Below are 14,881 nucleotides of genomic sequence, written 5' to 3'. Positions count from 1 at the left end.
AAAAGGAGGTGATGGCTGTACATCTTTGTGAACATACCAAAAACTAAACTGTATACTTTAAAAGGGTGAATCTTATGGTAAGTGAATTATAGCTTAATTTTATAAAGCATATCATGATTCATTAATTACTGGAAGTTATAAAAATATTTTCTTTCATAAGCATTAATTTTATCAACAAAAACTTCATTTATTATAGACCTAATATAAAGACAACTGAATCCAATATTCTTACTGTGATTTTCAGTTTACAAAATGCTTTATATAAATTAATTCTCTCCTAGCTAAGACATAGGTAGGCTAGACAAACTACTTTGGAGGTGTGATGAGGCTCAAATCCTGTAGAATATATTTTCTATAATCCATACAATCCATTTATATATATTTGCTAGCTCTGTTTACTATTTGTAATTAAGAAGAAAAGGCTGGCTGATTACTTCATCAGAATACACTTATTAAATCCTTCTTTAATAATTAACATTTAAGCCTGGCCTGTGGTGGTACAGTGGATAGCGCCAATCTGGAATGCTGTGGTTGCTGGTTTGAAACCCTGGGCTTGCTGGGTCAAGGCACATACGACAAGCAACCAATGAACAGCTAGAGTGAAGCAACTACTTCTTGTTAACCCTGCCCCTGTAAAATCAATAACTAAAAATCTTTAAAAATAATTATAATAATAATTAACATTTAAGTAAAAAAAATTTTAAAAATGAACATTTAGAATTTTGGTTGAGCCTATTATCATACTGCAAATTAATTCTATAATTTTATATTTAGCTTTTTTTTTTTTTTTACAGAGACAAAGAGAGAGTCAGAGAGAGGGACAGATAGGGACAGACAGACAGGAAGGGAGAGAGATGAGAAGCATCAATTTTTCATTGCAGCTCCTTAGTTGTTCAGTGATTACTTTCTCACATGTGCCTTAACTGCGGGGGGCCAAGGGGGAGGGCTACAGCAGAACGAGTGACCCCTTGCTCAAGCCAGCGACCTTGGGCTCAAGCCAGCAACCTCTGGGCTCAAGCCAGCAACCACAGGGTCATGTCTATGATCCCTCACTCAAGCTGGTTAGCCTCTGCTCAAGCCAGATGAGCCCATGTGCAAGCCAGAGACCTCAGGGTTTCAAACCTGAGTCCTCCGCATTCCAGTCCCATGCTCTATCCACTGCGCCACCGCCTAGTCAGGCTAGAATTCTTAACTGATGGAATAATATGCCGACTTTCTGAGTTAGATACTCACTTTACCTGTAAGAAGTTTTAAAGCAATCAATAGGCTATGGAATCAGATAGACCCAGGCTCTGAAACACGTACTGTCACCATGAGCAAGTCACACAAACCCTCTAAACTTTGGTTTCCTCAAATTCAACATGGATATATTGTTATTACTTTGTGGGACTGATGAGAGAGTTAATGCATAATATGTTAAGTATTAATTCCATTTAGTACATAGTAATTAATAATACTGTCAAAAACTTCCTAAAATTTTTTCTAAAGCTTGAATTATAAACAGTGTATAAATGTTTTGTTACATATGATAAACTGTATTAGTAAGGCTCACCAAGGCTCTCTTTGAACAGAAAATTCTTATTTTATTATAAATAATATTAAACCCTACTTCACATCATATAAAAAGAATCAGAAAACATAGATGTAAATCTTCATGACCTTGAATTAGGCAATGATTTCTTAGCTATTATACTTAAAGCACAATAAATAATAAAAAAAAATAGATAAGATGAACTTTGTCAAAATTGAAAACTTTTGTGCAAAGTGAGAAGAAACCTACAGAATGGGAGAAAATATTTACAAATCATATATATGACAAGGGAGTTAGTTGTATTGAGAATATATATATAAAGAACCCTTATAATTTAATAATAAGCATACCAAAAACAAAAAATGGGCAGAGTTGAATAGACATTTCTCCAAATATATACATAGGGCAAATAAGTCCACGAAAAGATGCTCAACATCATTAGTCATTTTGGAAATTCAAATCAAAAGTGGCCTTGCTTTCTTCGAGTTATCTTGGGGTGGGTGGAGTTGGGTAGGGATAGATGGTTACAGGAGAAGAGGTGTGGATTGGGCACTGAGACTGGTATTTGCCAGCTTTGCAACCTTGTCTGCACTAGTTTAATCTCCCTGGATTCTGGCTTCCTCGCCTGTTTAGGGATACACTTGCAGATTTCATGATTCCTTTTATATGAGAAGCCCAAAAACCTATACAAATTTGCCTAAGAAGGGGTATGGGTCATGTTGGCATTGAGCCCTCTGTAGTTCAGTAATCAATTTAGACTGGGTGAACAGCCTTAAATATTCCTGGGATTCAGCAGAGAGATGCTTAACTTGAGAAGTGACAGGTTAATGGGAAAATACTTGGGATCCCCTACTCCTATGGTCTTTAAAAAGACAAGTGTGTTCTAGTCACACCAGGGGCAGTTAGATATGATCTGGCTTGAAGGCAAAGTGATGCTATGATGGGATCTCTCAAAAATTCTGCAGATTAGAGCCCAGTATTATGAACAGACATCAAGGTGAAAAATTACTTTTTCCCCAGAAGCACTTGTTAAATATCATTTAGCACAGTGATAAAAAGTCAATTTGGTAACAGGGCATTAAAATATTAGATGCATTTACAACTATTTGAAGTATATGCTTTCCATTTTCTACTGCCTACATTTCAGTGCCTGATAACAATCTTGGCTCTTACCTTATCCTACTGTCTACTCCTTCAACCTGCTCAAATTACAACAGAAAGGTTCTTTTAGTTCACACCGAAAGATAAATGCCTGACAAACACCCAGGTTTTCTGGCCAAGTACTCTGGCCAGAATACTTGCACTGTGACAAGAAAACTGCTAGTCCAAAGGACTCAATTAAATTATGAGCAAGCTGGATGTAAAAGTATATATGTTTAGACACAGGTCTTCAAGGCATGGTTTCTGACTTGTGCTTAAAGGATAAAATGAGTGGTGCCATTGCATATCTGTTCTAGAGTTAACCATGTTTGCCTAACACAAATGTTTAGTGTGTAAGGAAAACACACAAATGTTTACTGTCCGAAGACTTTTAATATGTAGAAGCCCTGCTCCTCTGGCCAGCCTTTCCTGATCCCTCAGGATGGTATACACATCTTGCTGTGAGCTCCCAGAGCTCCCGCATCACAGCACTCTCCCGAGGGCACTAACTGTAACTGCCTGTTGAAGCCTACCCCAGATGGCAGGTGGGTATATTTCCTAATTCTTTTATTCCCAAGGCCAGGCATATATTAGGTCCACAATGATTGCTTAGTGAGTGAACATTCTTAAATTTTAGGAACAAATAATAAGTCTTTTTTTTTTTTTACACTACTTGATCCTAGGACTCTGCCTAGCCTTTTCTTTGTTTTACTCTACTCTGTGCCTGTCTGCTACACAGACATCCTGTATGTATGTACTGCACAACACCTACCTTCAAAGTTTATTATATAAACCAAGGAGTACTGCCTTCCACTGATAATGCCTGGGTTTATGAGGTCGATGGGAAAGTTCATAAATTTTCTGTGTGGAGTGAGAACCTCTATTCCATCATAACATAACATTGTCTTAGTAGCATTTTTAAAGGAAATAATTCTTAGGAAAATTTTCTGTGGTTTTACACAAAGTCATTTGCTAAAAGATGAAAAATTAGAGCAGGGGTCAGGAACCTTTTTGGCTGAGACCCATAAACGCCACATATTTTAAAATGTAATTCCGTGAGAGCCATACAACGACCCGTGTATGTTATGCATCATCCAATAAAAATTTGGTGTTGTCCCGGAGGACAGCTGTGATTGGCTCCAGCCACCTGCAACCATGGAAATGAATGGATTTTAATACATGAGAATGTTTTATTTTTTTTAAATATAGAGACAGAGAGAGTGTCAGAGGGAGGGATAGATAGGGACAGACAGACAGGAACGGAGAGAGATGAGAAGCATCAATCATCAGTTTTTCGTTGCGACACCTTAGTTGTTCATTGATTGCTTTCTCATATGTGCCTTGACCGCGGGCCTTCAGCAGACTGAGTAAACCCCTTGCTCGAGCCAGCGACCTTGGGTCCAAGCTGCTGAGCTTTGCTCAAACCAGATGAGCCCACACTCAAGCTGAGGACTTCAGGGTCTCGAACCTGGGTCCTCCACATCCCAGTCCGACGCTCTATCCACTGCACCACTGCCTAGTCAGGCATGTTTTATATTTTTAACGTTATTAATTTTTTTATTAAAGATTTGTCTGTGAGCCAGATGCAGCCATCAAAAGAGCCACATCTGGCTCGCGAGCCATAGGTTCCTGACCTCTGAGCTAGAGTGAAGAGAATGTTCACAGACAGTAATGGGCCAATGAGCAAATACTAAAAAAGAGTTTCTAAACTGTAACTTAGTATGGGTTTTGGCTGCAACATTTCCATAGGTTATTAATAGGGAAACAAAGTCCACACTCTGTGGGAAAAATACCTGATCACTCAGACTGAATGTTACAAATCTCAATCAGAAACTTCCGACTTCTCCATAACATTCCCAGTGAAAAAATGAACAATGTAAATGCTGAAGTGGGTTTAACTGAGATACTTCCAGCCTGAAATGAAATGTACCACATCCTCCTTATATTTTTATTTCAAAGGACCATTAAATAACAAATGTAGTGAAAGATCAATGGGCAGAGTTAAGCCCTCTTTGTGCTGCAACTTGAATCACAGAATGAAGAATCCATAGAAACTGTCTTTAAAAGTGCTTACCCTTACCTCACACAAAAAATTAAAACCTTATAATGCCTTTGTACCATGTTCCTAAAGAATTACTTCTCTTTATGACTGATAACTCCAGCTCTTCTTTAGGGGCATAAATGAAGTCAAAGAAGGAACCAAAGCTGAACATTATAAATCAGCCTCATTTATACCAAAACTGATTAACCATTTTTTCAGGTGATAATATGCTTAAAAAGAGTAAACTACAGCCCTAAATTTCCTGGCACAAAAGCAAAGATCCAAAATCAACAACCATTACCTACAATTATATAAAACAATGAAATGTTTAAGAGCAACATGGTTCAAACTCTGTATTCATAGGCAGATTAACCTTCTGAAAAAACCAATAAACAAACAATTTTGTCCCATCTAAATTACCCAGCATACTCAAATACACTGCTCACAAAAATTAGGGGATCAGGGAACATGCAGATACTCTAGTACTTTCAGCCTTTCGTATAGTGCATTTTTACAAATGAAATAAAAGTTGGTTTTGCATTTTATTTGCATAATCGAACAACTTTCTTTGACTTGTTTGCTTTTCTGATGTTTTTGTTTAATAAAAAAATCAAATGCTTTTTTTATTGCTTTATATTCATTTTGAAATATCCCCTAATTTTTGTGAGCAGTATATAAACGCCTATAAAGAAATAATTTGTTAGGTGCAAAACATAGCAATAGACACTAAATTACAAACTCTTTCAACCAGGTGTCTAAATCCACTGCTATTTTACCAACTGCTCTAAAAAAATGCCTATGTAATAGACTGTATTACAAGATTTCCCTACAGAAACAGAATGAGAAAAAGTTTCAAATATCACAGTCTTGTTTTCTTCAGGACCCTTTACTTACTTACCATGCTAATGGCTCCCTGCAGCTTTATTTACATTTTCCCTCAGCAACCTCCCAGACCAGAGAGTCCAACCCAAATGGCCAGGGGTTAGTTGAGGGAACTCACAGGCATTTGCTTTCAAACTGCCACTGCAGATTCCATTCACCAAAACCAGACAGAGCTGTTTAAAGATGTCCTTTCTATGACCCTGCTCTGCTGAAGGTCAAGTACACTATCACTCCCTGTAACTAAGGAAGCAAAATTGACATGTTTCTGCTGTTTCACCAGCTGCTGAAGCAGTCTGTCTAATAATATGAATAATTGCTTCAAGGAAAGATGTACTTTGCTTTACAAAAGTTCTCCCTTCACCTAGATTGTTGCCTTTGCTAAATACCCCCCCCCCCCCCGCTGCCTTTCCCCTTAAAGACCACCTTTCCTGAAACTTAGAGCTCAGAAGAATGTTACCATAGAGTGCAAACAACTCAAAATAGTTTTAAACTATTAAGGAGTGGAAGAAAGATTTGGAGAACTCAAAAATATCACATTCTGCACACAGCATTTTCACTTCGCAGTATATTAAACCAATATTTTTAAAGATATGGGGTCTTTGCAAGTTCCTTGTTCATTCAAAGGGAAGTCAACAACATACACTCTGTAAAAACAAACAAATAAAACCCCACAAGAATAAAAGAACTGAAATCACTTAACAAATATTTTACTACATCCACTTAGCATGTGAATACAGGCCAAAGTTTTAGCTCCTGCAGCCTCCTATTCTGGCAGGAAGATAAGCATAGACAGTTAGTGCAAAGACAGCACTGTAACAGGCCATGGAATAGCTTCAAGTGTTTAAGCCTCACCTTTACCATAAGGCTGAAGAGAAAAGGGAGCTCCCAAAGTCACAGTAAATTAGAGGTGGGGCTGGAACTAACACCCAGATTCTCTGGCTACCAGCCAAAAGCACCTGCCACTAAAACCAACCTGTAGCCTCCTGTTTGACGTGGAGAGTCATCTGTTTTAACATCTTGACAAACAACATGAAGCAAATACTGGTCAGTCACCAAAAGTCTGGGGGAAGGCTGGAAAGAAAGGTTTTCTGAATATTTACTTTATATATAGGATGGGGGAGGGGCTAGAGAGGAAGAAAACTACAGTAGTTCTTCACACTGCTAAAAGTTTGTACAGTATATGTACTAACTTAAAAAAAATCTAAGTTGAGAGAATACATCATCCATTTTTCAAATTCTAGCACAAACCTAGGCACCCAACCCACAAGAGAAAAACTAATCAAAATGGAAAAAAAGAGATGATTTTCCTCTTTTAAAAGGGAGACTACAGCCTGACCAGGCAGTGGCGCAGTGGATAAGAGTGTCGGACTGGGATGCCGAAGACCCAGGTTCAAGACCCCGAGGTCGCCAGCTTGAGCAAGGGCTCATCTGGTTTGAGTAAAAAGCTCACCAGCTTGGACCCAAGGTTGCTGGCTTGAGCAAGGGGTTACTCGGTCTGCTAAAGGCCCGTGGTTAAGGCACATATGAGAAAGCAATCAATGAACAACTAAGGTGTTGCAATGCACACATAAAAAAAAAAAACTAATAAAAGGGAGACTACAGTCCGGCTCCATCTCAACTTTTTCAAGTTTGAAGAAACATAATACTCTACTCACTAAGTACAGCCAATAAATAATGTATAAAAGGAAAGATTAATCCAAGTAAGCAAAAAGCTCCAAGGTTCAACTGTTGAGGTCAATAGGGCTGCTCCTCTTGTCATAAAAATTTGTTCATACCCTGTGACCTGCTAATTCTACTTCGGGAAATCCATCTAACACTTTATCAATGTGTGGTCCTAAATTATTTTTCTGTGGAACATAGGAATTCCCACTCTCAGTGGGTCCACATCAGGCAGAGCCCACCTCCACCAGTAGAAGCAGAAAATGACAGATACTTGCAGGCCTGGTGTCTTTTAGAAGGCAGGGGGTCAATCAGATGCACAAGCCTGAGACTTTGCACTGGCAGCAGGAGTGTTAGGTAGGACAAGGGTCTCAAGGTCGGGGCCATTCTTACTAAATGTTATTTCTTCCTAATGTTAAAATGTAACAGTATTTTGCAGATACAGCTGTAAGAACAAGATGAGCTAACAGGAACTCAATAGGATAAATGTGGCCAAGAAATCAATCAATATGTAATTAACCAAATACTGTATGTATATAAGCAATGGCTAAGCATCCCTTCAGGAAGGCAGAACTTTGAATATGAATCTTGTCTCCCTTACTTGCTCAAGAAAATAAAAGGACCTTGCAATACCACATTTTTAATAGAGCACCACAAGTGGCGAACCCACTTGTGGGTTCAACGGACAGGCGCTTCAGTAAGATCTGGGTATAGTTCCTAACTACAAAGCTATTTATCCAGTCCTCCTGGTAACTGCCAAGTTATCCATCCACCCACCCACCCACCCATCTGTCCTTCCTTCCTCACATATTTTATCTCAAATGTCTTTTAAGAATCCCATTTCAGGTTTAAACCATAAACAGCTGGTTTGCAATTAGTTCCCTTGACTGGTAAAGCATATATTTATCAGTGTTAATTTATAACAGAGAAAGGACAGAAGCAACTTTAATGATTCCAGGCACCGTTTGAGACACTGGGAACAAACAGCTAACAAAACAAAGCTCCTGCCTTCACAATTTACATTCTGGTGTGCTAAATAACAGGTATACATGTTTGTTAGATAGTGATAAGCATCATGGAGAAAACTAATACTAAGGAGAATAAAGAGTGAAAGAAGTAGACTGACCAGGCGGTGGCGCAGTGGATAGAACGTTGGACAGGGATGCAGAAGACCCAGGTTCGAGACCCTGAGGTCACCAGCTTGAGCGCGGGCTCATCTGGTTTGAGCAAAAAAAAAGCTCACCAGCTTGAGCCCAAGGCCAAGGTCATTGGCTTGAGCAAGGGGTTACTCGGTCTGCTGAAGGCTCGCGGTCAAGGCACATATGAGAAAGCAATCAATGAACAACTAAGATGTTGCAACACGCAACGAAAAACTAATGATTGATGCTTCTCATCTCTCCGTTCCTGTCTGTCTGTCCCTGTCTATCCCTCTCTCTGACTCTCTCTCTCTGTCTCTAAAAAAAAAAAAAAAAAAAAGAGTGAAAGAAGTAGAAGTGGGAATGGTTATTTTATATAGAGAGGTAAAAAAGTAATTAATAGTGATAGATGTGTTAAAATGGTGGAAATATGGCTTTCTTTTCCTTTTAAATTTTTTCAGAATGTCATACCATTTTTATAATAAATGTAAAAAAGAAGTTTCCAAAACAGTTACTTTTCTTTTTTTTTTTTTTTGTATTTTTCTGAAGTTGGAAACGGGGAGGCAGACAAACTCCTGCATGTGCCCGACCAGGATCCACCCGGCATGCCCACCAGGGGGCGATGCTCTGCCCATCTGGGTCATTGCTCTGTTGCAACCAGGGCCATTCTAGCGCCTGAGACAGAGGCGATAGAGCCATCCTCAGTGCCCAGGCCAATTTTGCTCCAATGGAGCCTTGGCTGCTGGAGGGGAAGAGAGAGACAGAGAGGAAGGAGAGGGGGAGGGGTGGAGAAGCAGATGGGCGCTTCTCCTGTGTGCCCTGGCCGGGAATCGAACCCAGGACTCCTGCACGCCAGGCCGACGCTCTACCACTGAGCAAACCGGCCAGGGCCCAAAGTTACCTTTTTTTAAATTTATTTTTATTCATTTTAGAGAGGAGAGAGAGACAGAGAGGGAGAGAGAGCGAGAGAAGGTGGGGAGGAGCTGGAAGCATCAACTCCCATATGTGCCTTGACCAGGCAAGCCCAGGGTTTTGAACAGGCGACCTCAGCATTTCCAGGCTGACGCTCTACCACTGAGCAAACCGGCCAGGGCCCAAAGTTACCTTTTTTTTTTAATTTTTATTTATTCATTTTAGAGAGGAGAGAAAGGGAGAGAGAGAGACAGAGAGGGAGAGAGAGCGAGAGAAGGTGGGGAGGAGCTGGAAGCATCAACTCCCATATGTGCCTTGACCAGGCAAGCCCAGGGTTTCGAACCGGCGACCTCAGCATTTCCACGTCGACGCTTTATCCACTGCGCCACCACAGGTCAGGCCCAAAGTTACCTTTTAAAACCTGCAAATATTGCTAGAAATTGGTATCATGAGTGATTTATTATTATTATTTTTTTATTAAGTGAGAGGCAGGGATGCAGAAAGACACACTCGCACATGTACCTGACCAGGATCTACCTGGCAAGCTGCCTACAGGGCAATGCTCTGCCCATCTAGAGCCGCTGCTTTGTTGCTTAGCAACCGAGCAACTTTAGGCCATGAAGCCATCCTCAGCACCCCGGGCCAACTTGCTTGAACCCATTTGAGCCATGGTTGCAGGAGAGGAAGGGGGAGAGAAGGAGGAGGAGGAGTAGAGAAGCGGATGGTCATTTATGTGCCCTAACTGGGAATCGAACCCAGGACTTACACACATCGGGCTGATGCTCTACCACTGAGCCAACAAGCCAAGGCATGAGTGATCTTATTTTCAACCCAAGTATGAAATAATGAGTATTCCTTATGTAAGGTCGGTGGATAATGGGGAAAGGTCAGACCCGTGAACTTTGGCTAAGACCGCCCACAACCAAGCATGCCAAAAGAAACTTCCCAGGAGCCCTTTGGAGAAAAGTGACTGTCTGCCAGCCAGTGAGATTTCACCACGTCATATTAGCTCAACCACCCTAGGGACCCTTTAAATATCCCTCACACGAGTCACTCCTTGCAACTTCCCTGGCCTCCATCTTTCCTCGGGGCCAGGGAACCTCATCGGGCGGGAAGCGTGCTTTGTACTCAATAAAGCCTTTTACTATTTCACACTTCGTGGCTCCGGACCCTTCCTTCCTTCTTGGCGGGGAAAAATACCTTACACCTTATACTTCTTTTCCTCATTTTTAAAAGAAAAACTCCTACTCATTTAAGAAAAAAATAAGGAAATTTTTTTTTCTGTAAGATGAGATAAAACTCTACTGTGAAAAATAATTCTCAGTCTCCTTGCCCTCCTTGCCTATTAAAGAACTGCTACTGATGATATTTTAAAACTAGGCTATTTTCTGAAACTAAAAATCTAAACTGAATCATCCTGTTAGACACACTTAGATAAAATGTCAGCTCTTATTGTTTGGCTTTGGACAAGTCCCTTAATTGTTCTAAGTCTCTGTTTACTCATTTGTGAAACCGAGGTTGATTATCTCTGACCTCACAGGATACTGTGAGGCTTACATAAGGCAATGAATATACCAGAGGTGGGCAAAAGTAAGTTTAAAGTTGTAATACAAATAAAAAATACAACAATAAATAAAAATACAAGGATAAAGTGTGTTTTGTCTACTCACAATGGTAAACCTACTTTTGCCAACCTCTGTATTATATAATTATGGAGCATTTCTATGACAATTTCTCTGAGGAAATCAAGTGCGGTACTAAATCTATGAATGTGAGATGTTATCTCCTCCTATAACACTATAACAAATGCTTGCTTTTTGTGAATGTTTTGTTTATTTATTTTATTTTTATTTTTATTTTTATTTTTTTCTGAAGTTGGAAACGGGGAGGCAGTCAGACAGACTCCCACATGCGCCCGACCAGGATCCACCCGGCATGCCCACCAGGGGGCAATGCTCTGCCCATCTGGGGCATTGCTCTGTTGCAACCAGGGCCATTCTAGCGCCTGAGGCAGAGGCCATGGAGCCATCCTCAGCACCCGGGCCAATTTTGCTCCAGTGGAGCCTTGGCTGCGGAAGGAGAAGAGAGAGACAGAGAAGGAGAGGGAGAAGGGTAGAGAAGCAGATGGGCGCTTCTCCTGTGTGCCCTGGCCAGGAATCGAACCCAGGACTCCTGCACGCCAGGCCGACGCTCTACCACTGAGCAAACCGGCCAGGGCTGAATGTTTTGTTTTATTGATGGACAAAATGGTTTTGTTTCTAATTCTCTATTTCCTAAGACCAATAGAAGAATAGGTCTCTAAAAATTTTTTTTTTGAGCCAGAGAGACTGGAAGGGAGTTGAGAAACATCAACTCATAGCTGCATCACTTTAGTGGTTCATTGATTGCTTCTCATATGTGCCTTGACCAGGGGGTTCAAGCAGAGCCAGTGACCCACTGCTGAAGCCAGCAACCTTGGGCTCAAGCCAGCGCCCTTGAGCTTTAAGCTGGCGACCTCTGGGCTCAGGCCAGTGACCATGGGATCATATGTATAATCCCACACATAAGTCAGCAACTCCTGCGCAAAAGCTGGTGAGCATGCACTCAAACCAGTAACCTCAGGGTTTCCAACCTAGGTCCTCAGCATTCTGGGTTGACACTATCCATTGTGCAACCACCAGTCAGGCTGGTGTCTTAAATCTTTTAAAAATATCAGACATTAAAGCAGGCGTCCCCAAACTACAGCCCGCTGGCTGCATGCAGCCCCCTGAGGCCATTTATCCGGCCTCCTGACGCACTTCCGGAAGGGGCACCTCTTTCATTTGTGGTGAGAGGAGCATTGTATGTGGTGGCCCTCCAACGGTCTGAGGGACAGTGAACTGGCCCCCTGTGTGAAAAGTTTGGGGACCCCTGCATTAAAGGTATATACCTCGAATACAGGGAGATTTTAAGAAAGATACTTTCTGTGACAGATCATCACTAATCTGTCCCAAAACATAACATAGGAAATTATTTTGGTGGAATACTTCTACATAAGGTACAAGGACATTATACTTCCTCATTTTCTCCTTTTTGACAATTCCTCGTCAACTATTTTTTTTCTACTATATTACAAATAATACTAGTCTTTCTTATTCTAACACTAATTTCATTACAGTTGCACTGTTCATATTTTATCTCAAAAATAATTTCACCTTCTTACTACTCTTAAAATCGTATCTTATTTAAGTATGAACAACCATCTGACCTCTCCACTATATCTTCTAAGACAGCTGTGTCTGATCATTTACAGATAATACACATTACTTTATAACAAACTGCTTTCCTTTTATTTATCTTGCATATAGTTATTGTACTACTGTATATTGATTTTTTTTTTTTTGTATTTTTCTGAAGCTGGAAACGGGGAGAGACAGTCAGACAGACTCCCACATGCGCCCGACCGGGATCCACCTGGCACGCCCACCAGGGGGCGATGCTCTGCCCCTCCGGGGCTTCGCTCTGCCGCGACCAGAGCCACTCTAGCGCCTGGGGCAGAGGCCAAGGAGCCATCCCCAGCGCCCGGGCCATCTTTGCTCCAATGGAGCCTTGGCTGCGGGAGGGGAAGAGAGAGACAGAGAGGAAGGAGGGGGGGGGTGGAGAAGCAAATGGGCGCTTCTCCTATGTGCCCTGGCCGGGAATCGAACCCTGGTCCCCCGTACACCAGGCCGACGCTCTACCGCTGAGCCAACCGGTCAGGGCCTGTATATTGATTTTTTGAAGTTATTTGTATATGAATAATTTTATTTCCTATGAATATCATTTTGTTATAGTGAAAGAGTCATTAAGCCTGACCTGAGGTGGCGCAGTGGATAAAGCGTCAACCTGGAAACACTGAGGTTGCCGGTTCAAAACCCTGGTTTGCCTGGTCAAGGCACATATGGGAGTTGATGCTTCCTGCTCCTCCCCCTTCTCTCTCTCTCTCTATCTCTCTCCTCCCCTCTCTAAAAATGAATAAATAAAAAAAATAAATAAATAAATAAAAAAAAGAAAGAGTCATTAAAATATATATATACTGCAATAAAAAGGGGGCACTGGTTATGAAGAAATTGAAAACCCCTAGAAGGAGGCATCACATAGTATGTTCTCATTAAATTTAATTTCTTAAAAAAACCCTAACAGTTCTCAATAAATGCTTGCTGAATAAATCACTGAACTAATCAATGGTCCAGCTACTTGCATATGGCTATATGATTGCTAAAAGTTTGTTTAAAAAGTGGCCCTGGCCGGTAGGCTCAGTGGTAGAGTGTCAGCCTGGCGTGCAGAATTCCCGGGTTCAATTTCTGGCCAGGGCACACAGGAGAAGCACCCATCTGCTTCTCCACCCCTCCCCCTCTCCTTCCTCCCTGTCTCACTCTTCCCCTCCCGCAGCCAAGACTCCATTGGAGCAAAGTTGGTCCGGGCGCTGAGGATGGCTCTATGGCCTCTGCCTCAGGCGCTAGAAGGACTCTGGTTGCAACAGAGCAACGCCCCAGATGGGCAAAGCGTCGCCCCCTGGTGGGCATGCCGGGTGGATCCCGGTCGGGTGCAATCGGGAGTCTATCTGACTACCTCCCCGTTTCCAACTTCAGAAAATACCCCCCCAAAAGTAAAAAAGTAAAAACTTTGAAGATTAAATTCAACCTAGATAACTTTTTATTCAGCAATTCTATTTCCATAGTCTATAGACATATACACCCACATGTGAGCCCAAGGAGGCATCATACAGAAAGATGTTTGTTGTAGCACTATTAATGTTCAAGAAAACATGGAAAGAAGTTAAATTTGCTTCTAGACTGAAGTGGCTAAATAGCTCTAATCTATGTGCAATTCTATATTATAGTAAAAAAGAACTACATACATTGGTATATCTGAGCCAAATTAAAAAATAAAGCAACTTATATACCATATTTAGTGTGATTTCATTTATGTTAAATTTTAAAACCTATAAAGTTCTATGGTAACATATTCATGAACATAAATACTTAGAGAGGTAACACACCAGATCAGATATTCTGATTACAATGTGATTAAGTAAAAAAATTTAAAAATAACAAAAAGAGAATTATAAATGTAAAATCGAGAGCTATAAAACTTCTAGAGAGCCCTGGCCGGAAAGCTCGGTTGGTTGGAGCATCATCCCGAAGCACAGAGGTTTCCAGTTTAATTCCTGGTCAGAGCATATACAGGAACAGCTTGATGTTCCTGTCTCTTATCTATCTCCCTCCTTCCTCTACCTCTCAAATTAATAAAACAAACATTAAAAAAAAAACTTCCAGAGAAAACACAGGAGAAAATCTTATGGCCTTGGGTTACAATAAAGATTTTTAAATATGACATCAAAAGCATAATTTATAAAATTAAAAAATTGGTGAATTAGACCATCAATATAAAAATAAGAATCTGCTCTTCAAAAGACACTGTTGCCTGACCTGTGGTGGCACAGTGGATAAAGCGTCGACCTGGAAATGCTGAGGTCGCCGGTTCGAAACCCTGGGCTTGCCTGGTCAAGGCACATATGGGAGTTGATGCTTCCAGCTCCTCCCGCTTCTCTCTCTCTGTCTCTCCTCTCTCTCTCTCTCT

The 14,881-nt window shown here is 41.0% G+C and overlaps 1 protein-coding gene across 6 annotated transcripts in view; it reads right to left on the bottom strand.

Annotated features, from left to right (window-relative positions):
• NR2C2 (nuclear receptor subfamily 2 group C member 2) overlaps positions 1 to 14,881 on the bottom strand; it is a 115,284-nt gene that overhangs the window by 64,064 nt on the left and 36,339 nt on the right. The gene's annotated exons all lie outside the window — the stretch shown is intronic.

This window comes from Saccopteryx leptura, chromosome 10, assembly GCF_036850995.1.
Source record: "Saccopteryx leptura isolate mSacLep1 chromosome 10, mSacLep1_pri_phased_curated, whole genome shotgun sequence".
NCBI lineage: Eukaryota > Metazoa > Chordata > Mammalia > Chiroptera > Emballonuridae > Saccopteryx > Saccopteryx leptura.
The sequence above is the reverse complement of the archived record's forward strand: the minus strand, read 5'-3'. Positions and strand labels throughout refer to the sequence as shown.